This window comes from Camelus dromedarius, chromosome 9, assembly GCF_036321535.1.
Source record: "Camelus dromedarius isolate mCamDro1 chromosome 9, mCamDro1.pat, whole genome shotgun sequence".
Taxonomy (NCBI): domain Eukaryota; kingdom Metazoa; phylum Chordata; class Mammalia; order Artiodactyla; family Camelidae; genus Camelus; species Camelus dromedarius.
The window spans coordinates 77,195,928-77,210,577 of record NC_087444.1 but is presented as its reverse complement, the minus strand read 5'-3'; the positions used below and the strand labels follow the sequence as shown (position 1 = coordinate 77,210,577).

General features: G+C 44.6%; 1 protein-coding gene and 1 pseudogene across 3 annotated transcripts in view; one reads left to right on the top strand and one right to left on the bottom strand.

The window, feature by feature from the left end:
* The window catches only part of CDC42EP5 (CDC42 effector protein 5), a 92,996-nt gene that overhangs the window by 73,904 nt on the left and 4,442 nt on the right, over window positions 1–14,650 (bottom strand). Inside the window, exons 1-2 of one of the 3 annotated variants that reach the window (XM_064489865.1) lie at window positions 12,306–13,323; window positions 11,441–11,497 (exon numbers count right to left, since the gene is read on the bottom strand). The gene's annotated coding sequence lies outside the window, so the exon portion shown is untranslated. Of the gene's footprint in view, window positions 1–11,440; window positions 11,498–12,305; window positions 13,324–14,650 lie in introns of those variants that run through there. The other 2 variants (XM_064489870.1, XM_064489869.1) reach the window with 2 other exon arrangements.
* Window positions 52–12,524, top strand: LOC135322195 (uncharacterized; annotated as a pseudogene).

Below are 14,650 nucleotides of genomic sequence, written 5' to 3'. Positions count from 1 at the left end.
TAGGAGGCTCAGTGGTGACAGAACTTCTGGGGGTGGCGGGAACAGGGGGAAATGTGCTCAGCCCCAAATCTGACCCAATCACTCAGAGACTCAGACGAGGCCCGCTCTGAACCCTGGGGATCTAGCACCGCCAGGCAATATCAGTGTGCATGTCACAGGAGGACCCGCTGGTCAGAGTGGAGCCACCCCCTGCCCCTGGCGGTGACAGGTAACAGGGAGGGGCGGGGGCCCTCTCACTGTGGGCTCCTCCTCACAGGCAGAGGGGGCAGAGTGTGGGCTCAGGGGGACCTCTTCCCGCACAGTCCCCCTTTAGCACAGCCACCTCCCCCCCCAGGGGTACGGAGCACCTCCCTCTCAGCCCACCCAAGCCCTGTGGTGGCGTCAGGAGGGAGCGTGTCCCTCTGCTGCGGCTCACGGTTTGCCCGGGCACCTGCTGAAGGAGGGAGGCCCCGCCCCGCCCCGACACAGGACACCCAGGAACTGTGGGCGCTATGGAAGGGACAGGCCTCTCTCCTGCGGGCCCCCTGAACACCTGTCACAGGGAGATTTACAGATGCTACAATTCTTCAGGCTCCCCCACCTCCATGTGTGGTCACACCCCAGTGACCTCTGTATCTCAATGCCATGTAAGAAAAAAATTAATTTTCTCAACCCCATCTCCTTCCTGTGGACCAAAGATGGATGCCACACTGTGCTCAGTGGAGCCTTGGGAAAGCTGGGGGGCGGGGGTTAGTTACAGTGCCCTCCTGGCGCAGCTCCATAGAAGGTAGGATCTGGGAGAAACCAGAGAGAGCTCTACCCCCTGCCCCCAGTGAGCAATGTCATGTCTATGTCCCTCTGGTGCCACTGTCCCCATCTCTCCAGGAGTGTGCAGGAGCCCTCCCTCAGCCCAGTTGGTCCAGTGGTACTCTCTGGGGACAGCCTGCCCCGCCAGTGTCACTCAGAGGCCTGATTTGACAGATTCCCTCTCACCAAGGTTGAAGGGCTCACCCCACTCAAAGTTGTCAGGCAGCACAGCCCCGACTTCCCCCGGGCTCTATGAATCACACCCATGGGGGTCCGTACAGATGCTACGGTGGACATTACCATTCCTACACATGGTCGGCCCCCAGCGACCCCTGGACTTCCTCATCACAGGTGAAGAGCCCCTGTCCTGCCCCATGTCTTCATTGTCAGCTCAGACTGCTGGGCCCAGGGTGACCCCTGGTGGTGAAGGGGTCCAGGGAGAGCAGCCTGGAGGAGAGGCTGAGATGGGTCCATGGTCGACAAAGAAAAATGGAGTGGGAGCATGGAGATTAAAGAGACCACACAGAGGAGCTGGGAGGAGCTGAGAGGGAGTTACAGACACGGTCCCTAGAGAGAGGATGGTGGTCCCTCAGCTCAGGGTCCACGGTGTGTGTAGGGGAGGAGGGTGGCTCTCTGCAGATCATGACGTTCCTCTCCCCAGGAATGTACAAGAAACCCTCCCTCTCAGCCCATCCAGGGGACTCGCTGCCCTGGGGAGGGGACGTGACCCTGCAGTGCGGCTCTGAGATCTGGTCGGATGCCTTCCTTCTGTCCCGAGAGGGGTCACTGTGTACTCCCAGCACCTTCATCTGCAGGACACAGCTGCATCCTTGCAGGCCAACTTCACCTTGAGTCCTGTGACCTCAGCCCACAATGGGACTACAGGTGCTACAGCTCACACAGCACCTCCCCCTACCTGCTGTCACTCCCACTGACTCCCTGGAGCTCCTTCTCTCAGGTGAGGAGCCCCTTCCCCCTATCCATTGAAAATCCAGACTCTCAGCTCACAGCCCTGTCCCAGGAGAGCTCTGGGCTGGATGGGAAGGAGGGAGCAACAGGGACGTCAGCCACAGATGACCCCTCCCCCACTGAGGGATGGATATTACAGGGGGGGTCCCCTCCCTTTCCACCACTTACCCCCCTCCCCAGGGTCCAGGCAGTGCTAGCTGGGTGCAGAAAAGAGAGTGAAAGTGTACAGCTCTGAACTTTGAGGAAATACATGGAGCTAAAAATAGCATGAAGAGCCAGCCACACCCCTACATCCTCCATCTGTTCTTGTTTAAGGCAGCACTGAGGTGGTCAGACCCTCACCCACAGGCACAAACTGCCCATCTGCTGAGTAACAGTCCTCTTAGCCTAGAGGAGACAGTCTCCCTGGTCCTGGCCTGAACTTCTGTTTACCCGTCCCCACTAAGCATTTACAGAAGGGCCTGTTCCCACAGGCCCTGAGGGTGGGGGGAGGAATGAGGGGAGGGGCTTCCTGTCTCAGTATAACTGCCATCACAGGGACTACCGGCTGGTCCGTGCGGGGAGAAGTGCCTGCAGGGGAGGGTGCCCCGCTGAGGAGCGGGAGCCCCGCCTCGCCTCTGTCCGTGGTGCTGAACTCCAGGCGCCGCTCCGAGTCGCCCCGGCACCTGTGGAATCAGACGCGCAGTGCGAAGGGCAGTGAGGTGGGCTCTCATTCTCAGGTTAGCGGATTCAGGGTTCACTGGACAGCTGCATGTAAATCGATGAAATAAGAACACTCCTTCACCCCACATATAAAAATAAACCCCAAATGGTTTAAAGGCCTAAATGTAAGGCATGGCAGCATAAACCTCCTAGAAGAGAACACAGGCCAGACACTCTCTGATACACATCACAGCAATGTTTTCTTAGGTCCGTTTCCAAAGGCAAAGGAAGTGAAAGCAAAAATACACAAATGGGACCCAATCAAACTTAAAAGCTTTTGTACAGCAAACGAAACCATCAACAAAAGGCAAAGACAACCTATCGAATGGGAGAAAATATTTGCCAAAGATGCGACCAAAAAGGGGTTAATATCCAAAATATACAAACAGCTCATACAATTCTATATAAAAATACCCCAACAACCCAAACAAAAAAATGGGCAGAAGACCTAAATAGACATTTCCCCAAAGAAAACATACACACGACTAAAAGGCACATGAAAAGATGCTCAACATGATTAATTATTTGAGAAATGCAAGTCAAAATGACAATCATGTATCACCTCACACCAGCGAGAATGACCATCATCAAAATGTCTACAAACAATAGGGGGAGGGTATAGCTCAAGTCATAGAGTGCTTTCTTAGCATCCACAACGTCCTGGGTTCAATCCCCAGTACCTGATCTAAAAAAATAAATAAATCAGTAAATCTAATTACCTTCCCACACACACACACAAAAGTCTACAAACAATAAATGCTGGAGAGGGTGTGGAGAAAAGAGAACGCTCCTACAGTGTTTGTGGAAATGTAGTTTGGTGCAGCCATTATGGAAAATAAGTATGAAGGATCCTTAAAACAAAAACACACTAACCATATTATCCAGCAATCACACTCCTTGGCATATATCCAGAGGGAAACTTAATTCAAAAAAATACATGCACCCCAGTGTTCATAGCAGCACTATTTACAATAGCTCAGACACGGAAGCAACTTAAATGTCCCTCAGCCATAAAGAAGAATAAAATAATGCCATTTGCAGCAACATGGATGGACCTGGAGATTATCATTTTAAGTGAAGCCAGAAAGAGAAAGACAGATAAACCATATGATATCACTTATATGTGGAATCTTAAAAAAAAATACAAACAACCTTACTTACAAAACAGAAACAGACTCGAAGATGTAGAAAAGAAACTTATGGTTACCAGTGGGGGAAGAGGGTGGGAAGGGAAAAATTGGGAGTTTGAGATTTGCAGATACTAACTATATATAAAATAGGTAAACAACAAGTCTCTACTGTATAGCACAGGGAACTATATTCAATAACTTGTAGTAACTTATGGTGAAAAAGAATATGAAAATGAATATATGTATGTTCATGTATGACTGAACCATTGTGCTGTACACCAGAAATTGACACAACATTGTAAACTGACTATGCATTAAAAATATATATATATATACACACACACACACACACACACACACATATATATATATATATATATATATATACACACACACACACAAAGAAAAAAATATGAAATGGAAAAGCTCATTGGTAAAGGCCGATATACAGTAAAGGTAGGAAATCATCCACACACAAACTAACAGGGAAGTTAAAAGTAGTAAAATCATGTGTATCCACAGTAAGCAGCTAAAGGTTACACAGAACAATTAATTGTAAAATATGATATCAAAAGTAATAATCATGAGGGAAGGAGAGTATGAATGCAGGGTATTCAAAATGCACTGGAGTTTAAGAGATCAGCAACTTAAAACAATCATGTATATATTGAGAGACTTTTATACCAAAGCCTCATGGTAACGGCAAATCAAAAATCTATAATAGATATATACACACAAAAGAAAGAGAAATGCAAACATAACACTAAAGATAGTCATCACAAGAGACGAGAACAAAGTAAGGGGGGAAAAAACCTACAAAAATGAATGCAAAACAATTAACAAAATGGCAATAATAATACACATATTGATAACTACCTTAAATGTAAACAGATTAAAGACTCCAACCAAAAGACACAGACTGGCTGAGTGGATACAAAAACAAAACCTGTATATATGCTGTCTACGAGAGACCCACTTCAGAGCCACAGACACATGCAGGCTGAAAGTAAGGGGATGGAAAAAGGAATTCCATGCAAACAGAAACCAAAAGAAAGACGGAGTAGCAATACTTATATCATACAAAATAGACTTTAAAAACTATTACGAGAGACAATGAAGGACACTACATAATGATCAAGGGATTGATCCAAGAAGAAGAATTTACAATAACAACTATAATTGTTATTTACAATAACAATTGTAAATATATATGCACCCAATATAGGAGCACCACAATATATAAGGCAACTGTTAACAGACATAAAGAGAGAAATTGACAGCAACACAATAATAATGAGGGGCCTTAACAGCCCACTTACATCAATGGACAGACCATCCAGACGGAAAATCAATAAGGAAACACAGCCCTAAATGACACATTAGATCCCATGGACTTTATTGATATTTATAGAGCATTTCACCCAAAAGCAGCAGAATACCATTTTTCTCAAGTGCACGTGGAACTTTCTCTAGGAAAGATCACATGCTGGGCCTCAAGAAAGCCTCAGTAAACTAAGAAAATTGAAATCGTATCAAGCATCTTTTCTGACCACAATGCTATGAGATTAGGTATCAACTACAAGAAAAAAACTTCAAAAAACATAAACACGTGGAAGCTAACAATATGCTGCTGATAACCACTGATCACTGAAGAAACCAAAGAGGAAATCAAAAAATACCTAGAAACAAAGGAAAACAAAAACAAAATGATCCAGAATCTATGGGATGCAGTAAAACAGTTCTAAGAGGGAAGTTTACAGTGATACAAGCTTACCTCAGGAAACAAAAAAAATCTCAAAAAGCAACCTAACCTTATACCAAAAGTAACTAGAGAAAGAAGAACAAACAAAACAGAAAGTTAGTAGAAGGAAAGAAATCATAAAGATCAGAGCAGAAACAAATGAAATAGAAACCAAAAAGAAAAAAGAAAAGACCAATGAAACTAAAAGCTGGTTCTTTGAAAAGATAAACAACATTAATAAAGCTTTAGCCACACTCATCAACAACAACAAAAAGGTGGGGGTGGGGGAGAGGACACAAATCAGTAAAATTGGAAACAAAAAAGGAGAAGTTACAACTGACACCACAGAAATACAAAGGATCATAAGAGACTATTATGAGCAACTATACACCAACAAAATGTACAAACTAGAAGAAATGGACAATTTCTGAGAAAGGTACAATCTCCCAAGACTGACCCAAGAAGAAATAGAAAATATGAATGGACCAATTACCAGTACTGAAGTCAAATCAGTAATTTAAAAACTCTCAACAAAGTGAAGTCCACGACCAGATGGCTTACAGGCAAATTCTACCAAACATCTGGAGAAGAGTTAACAGCTACGCTTCTGAAACTCTCCCAAACAATTGCAGGGGAAGGAGTACTTACAAACTCATTCTATGAGGCCACCATCACCCTGATACTAAAATCAGACAAAGATGTCACACAAAAAAGAAAAGTACAGACCGATATCACTGATGAACATTAATGCACAAATTCTCAACAAAATACTAGCAAACCAATTCCAACAATACATTTAGAGGATCATAAACCACGGTCAAGTGGGATTTATTCCAGCGATGCAAGGATTTACAATACTCGCAAAGTAGTCGGTGTGACACACCACATTAACCCACGGAAGAATAAAAACCGTATGATAATCTGAACAGATGCAGAGAAAGCTTTTGATAAAATTCAACATCTATTTATGATAAAAAAAAAAAAAACCTCTCCAGAAAGCGGGCATAGAAGGCGCATACCTCAACATAATAAAGGCCATACGTGACAAACGCACAGCCAACAACATATTCAGTGGTAAAAAACTGAAAGCATTTCCTCTGAGATCAGGAACAAGACTATAATGCCCTCTCTTGCCACTTCACTTCAACATAGTTTTGGAAATCCTAGCCACAGTAATCAGAGAAGAAAAAGAAATAAAGGGAATCCAAATTGAAAAAGAAGTAGTAAAACTGTCACTGTTCGCAGATGACCTGATACTGTACATAGAAAATCCTAAAGATGCTACTAGAAAACTAGTAGAGCTCATCAATGAATTCAGTAAAGTTGCAGGATACAAAATTAATATACAGAAATCTGATGCATTTCTATACACTAACAATGAAACAGCAGAAAAAGAAATTAAGGGCGCAATCCTATTTACCATCACATCAAAAAGAATAAAATACCTAGGAATACACCTACCTAAGGAGGCAAAAGACCTGTACTCTGAAAACTATAAGATACTCTTAGGAAACAAAATGAAGATGACACAGATGGAAAGATATACCATGTTCTTGGTCTGTAACAATCAATATTGTTCAAATGGCCATACAACCCAAGGCAATCTACAGATTCAATGCAGTCCCTATCAAATTACCAATGGCATTTTTCACAGAGCTGGAACAAACACTTTCTTTAATCTGTATGGAAACACCAAAGACTCAAATGGCTGAAACAATCTTTAGAAAGAAGAAAGGAGCTGGAGGAATCAGGCTCCCTGACTTCAGACTATACTACAAAGCTCTAGTACTCAGAAAAGTATAGCACTGGCACAAAAACACACATAAATCAGTGGAACAGAGTAGAAAGTCCAGAACTAAACCCACACACTTATGGTCAATTAATCTACGACAAAGGAGGCAAGAATATATAATGGAGAAAAGACAGTCTCTTCAACAAGTGGTGCTGGGAAAACTGGACAGCTGTATGTAAAAGAATGAAATTAGAGCATTTTCCAACACCATATACAAAAATAAACTCAAACTGGATTAAAGACCTAAATGTAAGACCAGATACTATAAAACTTCTACAGGAAAACATAGGCAGAACACACTTTGACATACATTGCAGCAATAATTTTTCAGCCTTCCCCTAGAATAATGGAATAAAAGCAAAATTAAACAGATCGAATCTAATTAAACTTAAAAGCTTTCACACAGCAAAGAAAACCATACAGAAAATGAAAAGACAACCTACAGATTGGGAGAAAATATTTACAAATGATGTGACCAACAAGGGACTAATTTCCAAAATATACAAACAGCTCATACAGCTTAATATCAAAAAAACACAGAACCCAATCAAAAAATAGGCAGCAGACCTAAACAGGCATGTCTCCAAAGAAGACATCCAGATGGCCAACAGGCACATGAAAAGACACTCAATATCACTTATTACTGGAGAAATGCAAACCAAAACTACGAAACTATAATCAGAATGGCTGTCATTAAAAAGTCTATAAATAATAAATGCTACAGAGGGTGTGGAGAAAAGGGATCCCTCCTACACTGTTGGTGGGAATGTAAATTTGTGCAGTCACGATGGAGGATACTATAGAGGTTCCTTAAAAAACTAAAAATACACTTACCATATGATCCAGCAATCCCACTCCCGGGCATGCATCCGGAGAAAAGTAACTCAAAAAGACACATGCACCCCAATGCCATGGCAGCGTTAACTATAATAGCCAAGACATGGAAACAACCTAAATGTCCACTGACAGATGACTGGATAACAAAGATGTGGTATGATACCCAGCAATAAATCTAACCAAGGAGGTGAAAGACTTATACACGGAGACCTATAAAACACGGATTAAGGAAATTAAAGAAGACTTGAAAAAATGGAAAGGTATCCCATGCTCCAGGATTGGAAGAATCAATATTGTTAAAATGGTCACGCTGCCCAAGGCAATCTACAGATTTAATGCAATCTCTATCAAATTACCCAGGACATATTGCACAGAACTAGAACAAATCATAATAAAATTTATACGGAACCACAAAAGACCTACAATTGCCAACACATTAGTGAAGAAAAAGAAAGAGGCTGGAGGAATAACTCTCCCAGACTTCAGACAATACTATACAGCTACAGTCATCAAGACAGCATGGTATTGGTACAAAAACAGGCATATGGACCGATGGAACAGAAGAGAGACCCCAGAAAGGAACCCACAAACTTTTGGTCAACTAATCTTCGACAAAGGAGGCAAGAATACACAATGGAATATAGACAGTCTCTTCAGCAAATGCTGTTGTGGAAGCTGGACAGCAGCATGTCAATCAGTGAAGCTAGAACACTCCCTTACACCATACACAAAAATCAGCTCAAAATGGATCAAAGACTTAAACATAAGACAAGATACAATAAACCTCCTAGAAGAAAATACAAGCAAAACATTATCTCACATACATCTCAAAAATGTTCTCCCAGGGCAGTCTACCCAAGCAATAGAAATAAAAGCAAGAATAAACAAATGGGACCTAATGAAACTTACAAGCCTCTGCACAGCAAAGGAAACCATAAGTAAAACAAAACGACAACCTATGGAATGGGAAAAAATTTTTGCAAATTATGAAACTGACAAAGGCTTGATCTCCAGAATATATAAGCAACTCATATGACTTAATAAGAAACAACTGAACAACCCAATCCAAAAATGGGCCAAAGACCTAAGCAAGCAATTGTCCAAGGAAGAAATACAAATGATCAATAGGCACATGAAAAAATGCTGAATATCACTAATTATCAGAGAAATGCAAATCAAAACTACAATGAGGTATCACCTCACACCAGTCAGAATGGCCATTATTCAAAAGTCCACAAATGACAAATGCTGGAGAGGCTGTGGAGAAAAGGGAACCCTCCTACACTGCTGGTGGGAATGCAGTTTGGTGCAGACACTGTGGAAAACAGTATGGAGATTCCTCAAAAGACTAGGAATAGACTTACCATATGATCCAGGAATCCTGCTCCAGGGCATATATCCAGAAGGAACCCTACTTCAAAAAGACACCTGCACCTCAATGTTCACAGCAGCACTGTTTACAATAGCCAAGACATGGAAACAGCGTAAATGTCCATCAACAGATGACTGGATGAGGAAGACGGGCTATATTTATATAATGGAATAGTATTCAACCATTAAAAACGACAACATGACGCCATTTGCAGCAACATGGATGTTCCTGGAGAATGTCATTCTATGTGAAGTAAGCCAGAAAGAGAGAGAAAAATACCATATGAGATCGCTCATACGTGGAATCTAAAAAAAGAAAAAAAAAGAAAAAGAACATAAATACAAAACAGAAACAGACTCATAGACATAGAATACAAACTTGTGGTTGCCAAGGGGGCAGGGGGAGGGAAGGGACAGACTGGGATTTCAAAATGTAGAAAAGATACACAGGATTATACTGTATAGCACAGGGAAATATATACAAGATCTTGTGTTAGCTCACAGTGAAAAAAATGTGGCAATGAATATATATATATGTTCATGTATAACTGAAAACTTGTGCTGTACACTGGAATTTGATATAACATTGTAAACTGAATATAACTCAATAAAAATAGTTTTAATAAAAGATGTGGTATGTATGTATGTGTGTATACACACACACACAATGGAATATTACTCAGCCACAAAAAAGAACAAAATAATACCATTTGCAGCAACATGGATGGACCTAGAGATTATCACACTAAGTGAAGTAAGTCAGAGAGAGAAAGACAAACATATAATATCACTTACATGTGGAATCTAGAAAAATACACAAATTCTATTTACAAACCAGAAATAGACTCACAGACACAGAAAACAAACTATGGTTACCAAAGGGAAAGGTGAGGGGAGGGATAAATTAAAAGTTTGGAACCAACAGATACTACATGTAAAATAGATACACAACAAAGACCTATTGTACAGCACAGGGAACTATATTCAATTTCTTGTAATAAGCTATAATGGGAAAGAATCTGGAAACATATATATATAAATGTATGTATACGTATAACTGAAACACTTTGCTGCACACCTGAAACTAATATTGTAAATCAACTACACTTCAATAAAAATTAAATTTTAAAAAGTCTTACCCAAAGAAATCTCCACGCCTAAATGGTTTTCCTTGCAGATTATAGAAAACATGTAAAAACAATAATTCTACACAATTTCTTCTAGAAGTAGATGAAGAGGAAATGTTCTTTTCTAGGAGGCCAGACAAACTCTAATACTAAAGCAAAATAAAATGAAAAACTGCGGGCAAATCTCCCTCTTCGACAAAATACTAGCAGATCAAATCTAACAATGCATTCTTAAAGTACTATTCCACAGCCAAGCGGGGCTTATCCCAGGACTGCAAGGTTAGTATGATATTCAAAAATTGAAGAATCACATTGATAGTTTAAAAAAGAAAAACCACACGATCATATCAATAGATAGAGAAAAAAGATTTGGCAAAATCCAACATCCATTCGTGATTAAAGACACAACAAAAGGAAACTCTTGGCACTCTAGTATTGAAGGGAACTTCCTCCACCAGACAAAAGACATCCACAGAAGCCTACAGACGGCATCATGTTCAATGGCGAGAGGCTGAATGTAGGTGGAGACTGCGGAGGAAGTCTGGGAAATGCCTCAGGCCTCCAAAGGCACTTTTCTTCCAGCCGAAAGCCATCCTCCCTGTGGCCATCAGAGGGCACGTAAGAGACGTGGCAGGGTCTGTCCTTAGACTAAGGTCACGTTCAGAATGAGACTCACCCGACAACTTCTTCTTGAACAGGGACATAATTTCACCCAAATGGGGGTCTGCCCTCAAGAAAAGCCACGTGAGTCCAGGAGAGACCGTGCACCCAGCTGACTCAGCAGAGGATCTTAAAGACCCTCCAGTTAGCGAGTCCTCACACCCTGTTCTCCCCTGAGACTCTGCGGGTTCAGTGAACTCCGCACAGAAACCACCAGCTCACACAGCTCCGCCACCTCATAGCACGAGAGACATCATGGCGATAAGTTTCAGTAACAAGCACAGGACTGGGAGTTTGAACCATCTGGCTCTGTTAAAAGAATTACCTGTTGGCGTGTTGAATGTGGATAAATCACATTTCCATTCCCAGGCTGTTTCTGCCTCTATTTAAAAAAAAAAAAAAGCAAATATTACTCCACAAAGTAGTTGCGAGGCTTACATGACGTGATGCATTGGTTACAAAATACCAAATACAATTATTATTATTTGCGTTCCTTGGAGCAGTATTGCACCAAAGCGCACCAAGAGCCAGGAGCTTCAGCGCAAATTTATCCCTAACTGTGGACCCTCAAAGGGCTACAGAGTCCCTGGAAGGTGAGTTAGAAATAAACGTGCGCGCCCTGAGGGGAGGGGACCCCGATGGCCTGCAGTGGGGGAGGCGCAGTGTTCCAGGTCTGCGGTCTCCTCAAGTACCGCGTAACATCACTCTCCTTGCTCGTTCTAAGACTGCAACAGCTGTTCGTTGACCCTTCTCATTTTATTTCCTGCGTCTATTAACTGCCTTTTTCATTTCCCCATTTCTGGTCTCGCTAAGACGCATTCTAGAAATTTTAATCAACGTTTTATTCCAGCGATGTCAGCAAGATGGCTGAATAGGAACGCCCAGCCCTCGTCCCCCCACAGGAACTCGGACGAAAAGACAGTTGGGCCAGATAACTTTTACGAGAGCCCCAGCATCCAGCTAACAAGCTGCAACACCTCGGATGGGCGTAAACCCCAGAAAAAGCAGCGTGAAGCCGACAGAGAGCAGTTTCACTCTGCCCCGTGAGCCCCCCTCCGGGCCGGCCCGGCGCGGAGCCGAGAGGTGCACTCGGCTCGCCCGGGACCCCCCCCCCCCCACGTCCCTCGGAGCGGAGTGAGCGAGGGACGCGCGACACCCCGGGCCCCCGGGACGCTGCCCGCGAGGCTCACCTGCAGCGGGCACACGTGGGGGCGGCGCAGAGCGAGGACCAGGGGCGGCGGCTCTCGGCAGCCGGCAGGATTTGCGGGACTGAGAGGCGGTGCCCAGCCCTGGCACCTGTCCTTCTGAGGGCGGGAGCAGGGGCCAGCGCCCGGCGCCAGCACTGCCGCGCCCCTCCGGGGGACAGGGGCGCCAAGCGCCAGGCACTCCGGAAGCTACTCCCGGTCTAACTGCAGGCAGGTGCCCCGTTTAGTGTCTGTATTCTGAGCAACGACGCGTTACCCTCCTCCTTCAGAGAAGACCGTGTTCTAACCACACTTCACCTGAGCCGAGTGCTCACATACATACGCGTGTGCACGTGCGTTTGTATGTGCAAGTGTGTGTTTGCATGATTTTCCACAGCTTTTCTGCCATTTTTTTCTCACTGGTGCGTCTCCCTTTCTCCATTGCATCCCTGAGTGCTCCTCGCACCGAGCGCGAAAACCATAAAACGTCCAAGAACGTGCACCTCGGGGAAGGCCTCCCTCCACTCCCGTTCTCTCTACCAAGTCACTTGGAATCATTTTCTTATTTCAGATAAAACGTGCGACTCAACTACGAGGACAGGAAGATACAGCCGGTGGTTAAGAGGTCCGGCCCCCCAGGCCCTCCGCATCTCTCATGAGGACGCAGCCTGGCGTGCCGGGGTGACCGCTGAGACACGGCTCCGACAGGTCAGGTGCGGTGCCCTGAGGGTCCCCATACGTAGGGATTTGCCCCCCACGACCCTTCAGTTTTGTCCCATAAAAAGTAATTCAGCTCAGTATTCAGTTCTCCGCCAGTAATCCCTTGAAGGTGTTTCTCCAGTATCGTCTGGTAGGCGGTTGTCTGGTCCCAGGAGCTCATTATTTTCTTGATGGTAATTTGCATTTTCCTTAGGAAGTAATTTCAGGACATTTTTGGGCCCCAGGCAAATTCCCCTTGAATTTTCTTAGTTGAAACTTACAAAAAATAGAACTACCGTTTTAAAGCGCACAATTCGGTGCAGGATTTGTCCGTTTTCTAACTTACCCTTCATTTCCTTGCTTCACCATGAAGGGTCAAGACAGAGCAGAGACGTCACTTGTAAATGCATGCGTCCTAGCACTTAGCGGGTCTGTCCTCAACTCTGAAAAGCGTTCAGTTATTTATCTCTTGAGCTGTTGCTGGACGTCCCCAGCTTCCTGCCTCTGACACTTGCAGGAGATAACTTGCAGGTGGCCCCCCGCGGCCTATTCCCCAGGCACCCCGGATGTCCATTTCTGGACTCTCTGCAGCATTCTGGAACCTTCCTCCATGCTGTATTCCGGTTTCAGCTCCTTTGTCCTTGATGGGGTGAATTTTATAATGTGTTGGTTCTACTGAAAGTTTCATCTCTAAAATTTCTAACTCTTTTCAGAAACTGCCCGTTCTTCTGTAAAACAATCGATGTTTGCCTCCCTTTATTTTTCAGCTATTTAAACACACTTAATTTAAAATACCTCTCTTATTTTCCGGTTGATCCCATTCCTTGCAGAGGACAACCCCCATTGTTCAGCAGATGGTTGTCTGTAGCAAGGTCCGCCATTAACAGGGTCACTCTGCGCCGCCCACTCCTGCTGGAGGTTTCCCTCTCACACACCTGACCTCTCATAGAGGTCTCTCCCAGGGCTGTCCTGGGAGTCAGGCAGGTGCGGCCCCCTCCTGCCTGGCGGGGTGTGCTGTCTCAGACTTAGCATCTGCTCAGCGTTCCGCCATCAGGGATGGTCCAGTGGGAGCCTCACTCCCACACGTGGGGCAGACGCCCATGGCTGACGACACTGCATTGAGTCTGTTTCTTGCCACACGGGGGACGTTGCTCAATTCTGACCAGGAGCTTGGGTCAGTGCACAGAGATAACCCAGTGTCCACCCAGAAACAGGGGAAGGGGAGGCCACAGGTTCACCCTTCACCTGGAGCCCTGACCCCTCCCCACCTGGGAGGACCTGGGGGCCCTCTCATCCCTAGACATGGAAACCTCTTCCCTCTGACCCCTTCATGACCCCGGCCCCTCAGAGGCCACTCAGCCTGGTTGTCTGTTGTATACTCTGGTTCCCTCTCCATTTGGGGAACTTCCTCTTTTTCTGCATTTATCTGTGGCAACGTATTGCACAAATATTATAAGTAGTATTTGTCAGTGTTAGGCGCACACCAGAGCTCTTGGATGGGCGCAACCATCATTCAGTTTACGTGGAGTCTGGGCCCACGACCTCTCATGTCGCAGCCCGCTCCGGTCAGCAGCTAGTCTGGAAATTCACGGTGACTGACTCTCCGGTGAGCCTGGCATCACTGAGCCCACACTCACTCTGAGGAGTGGGCT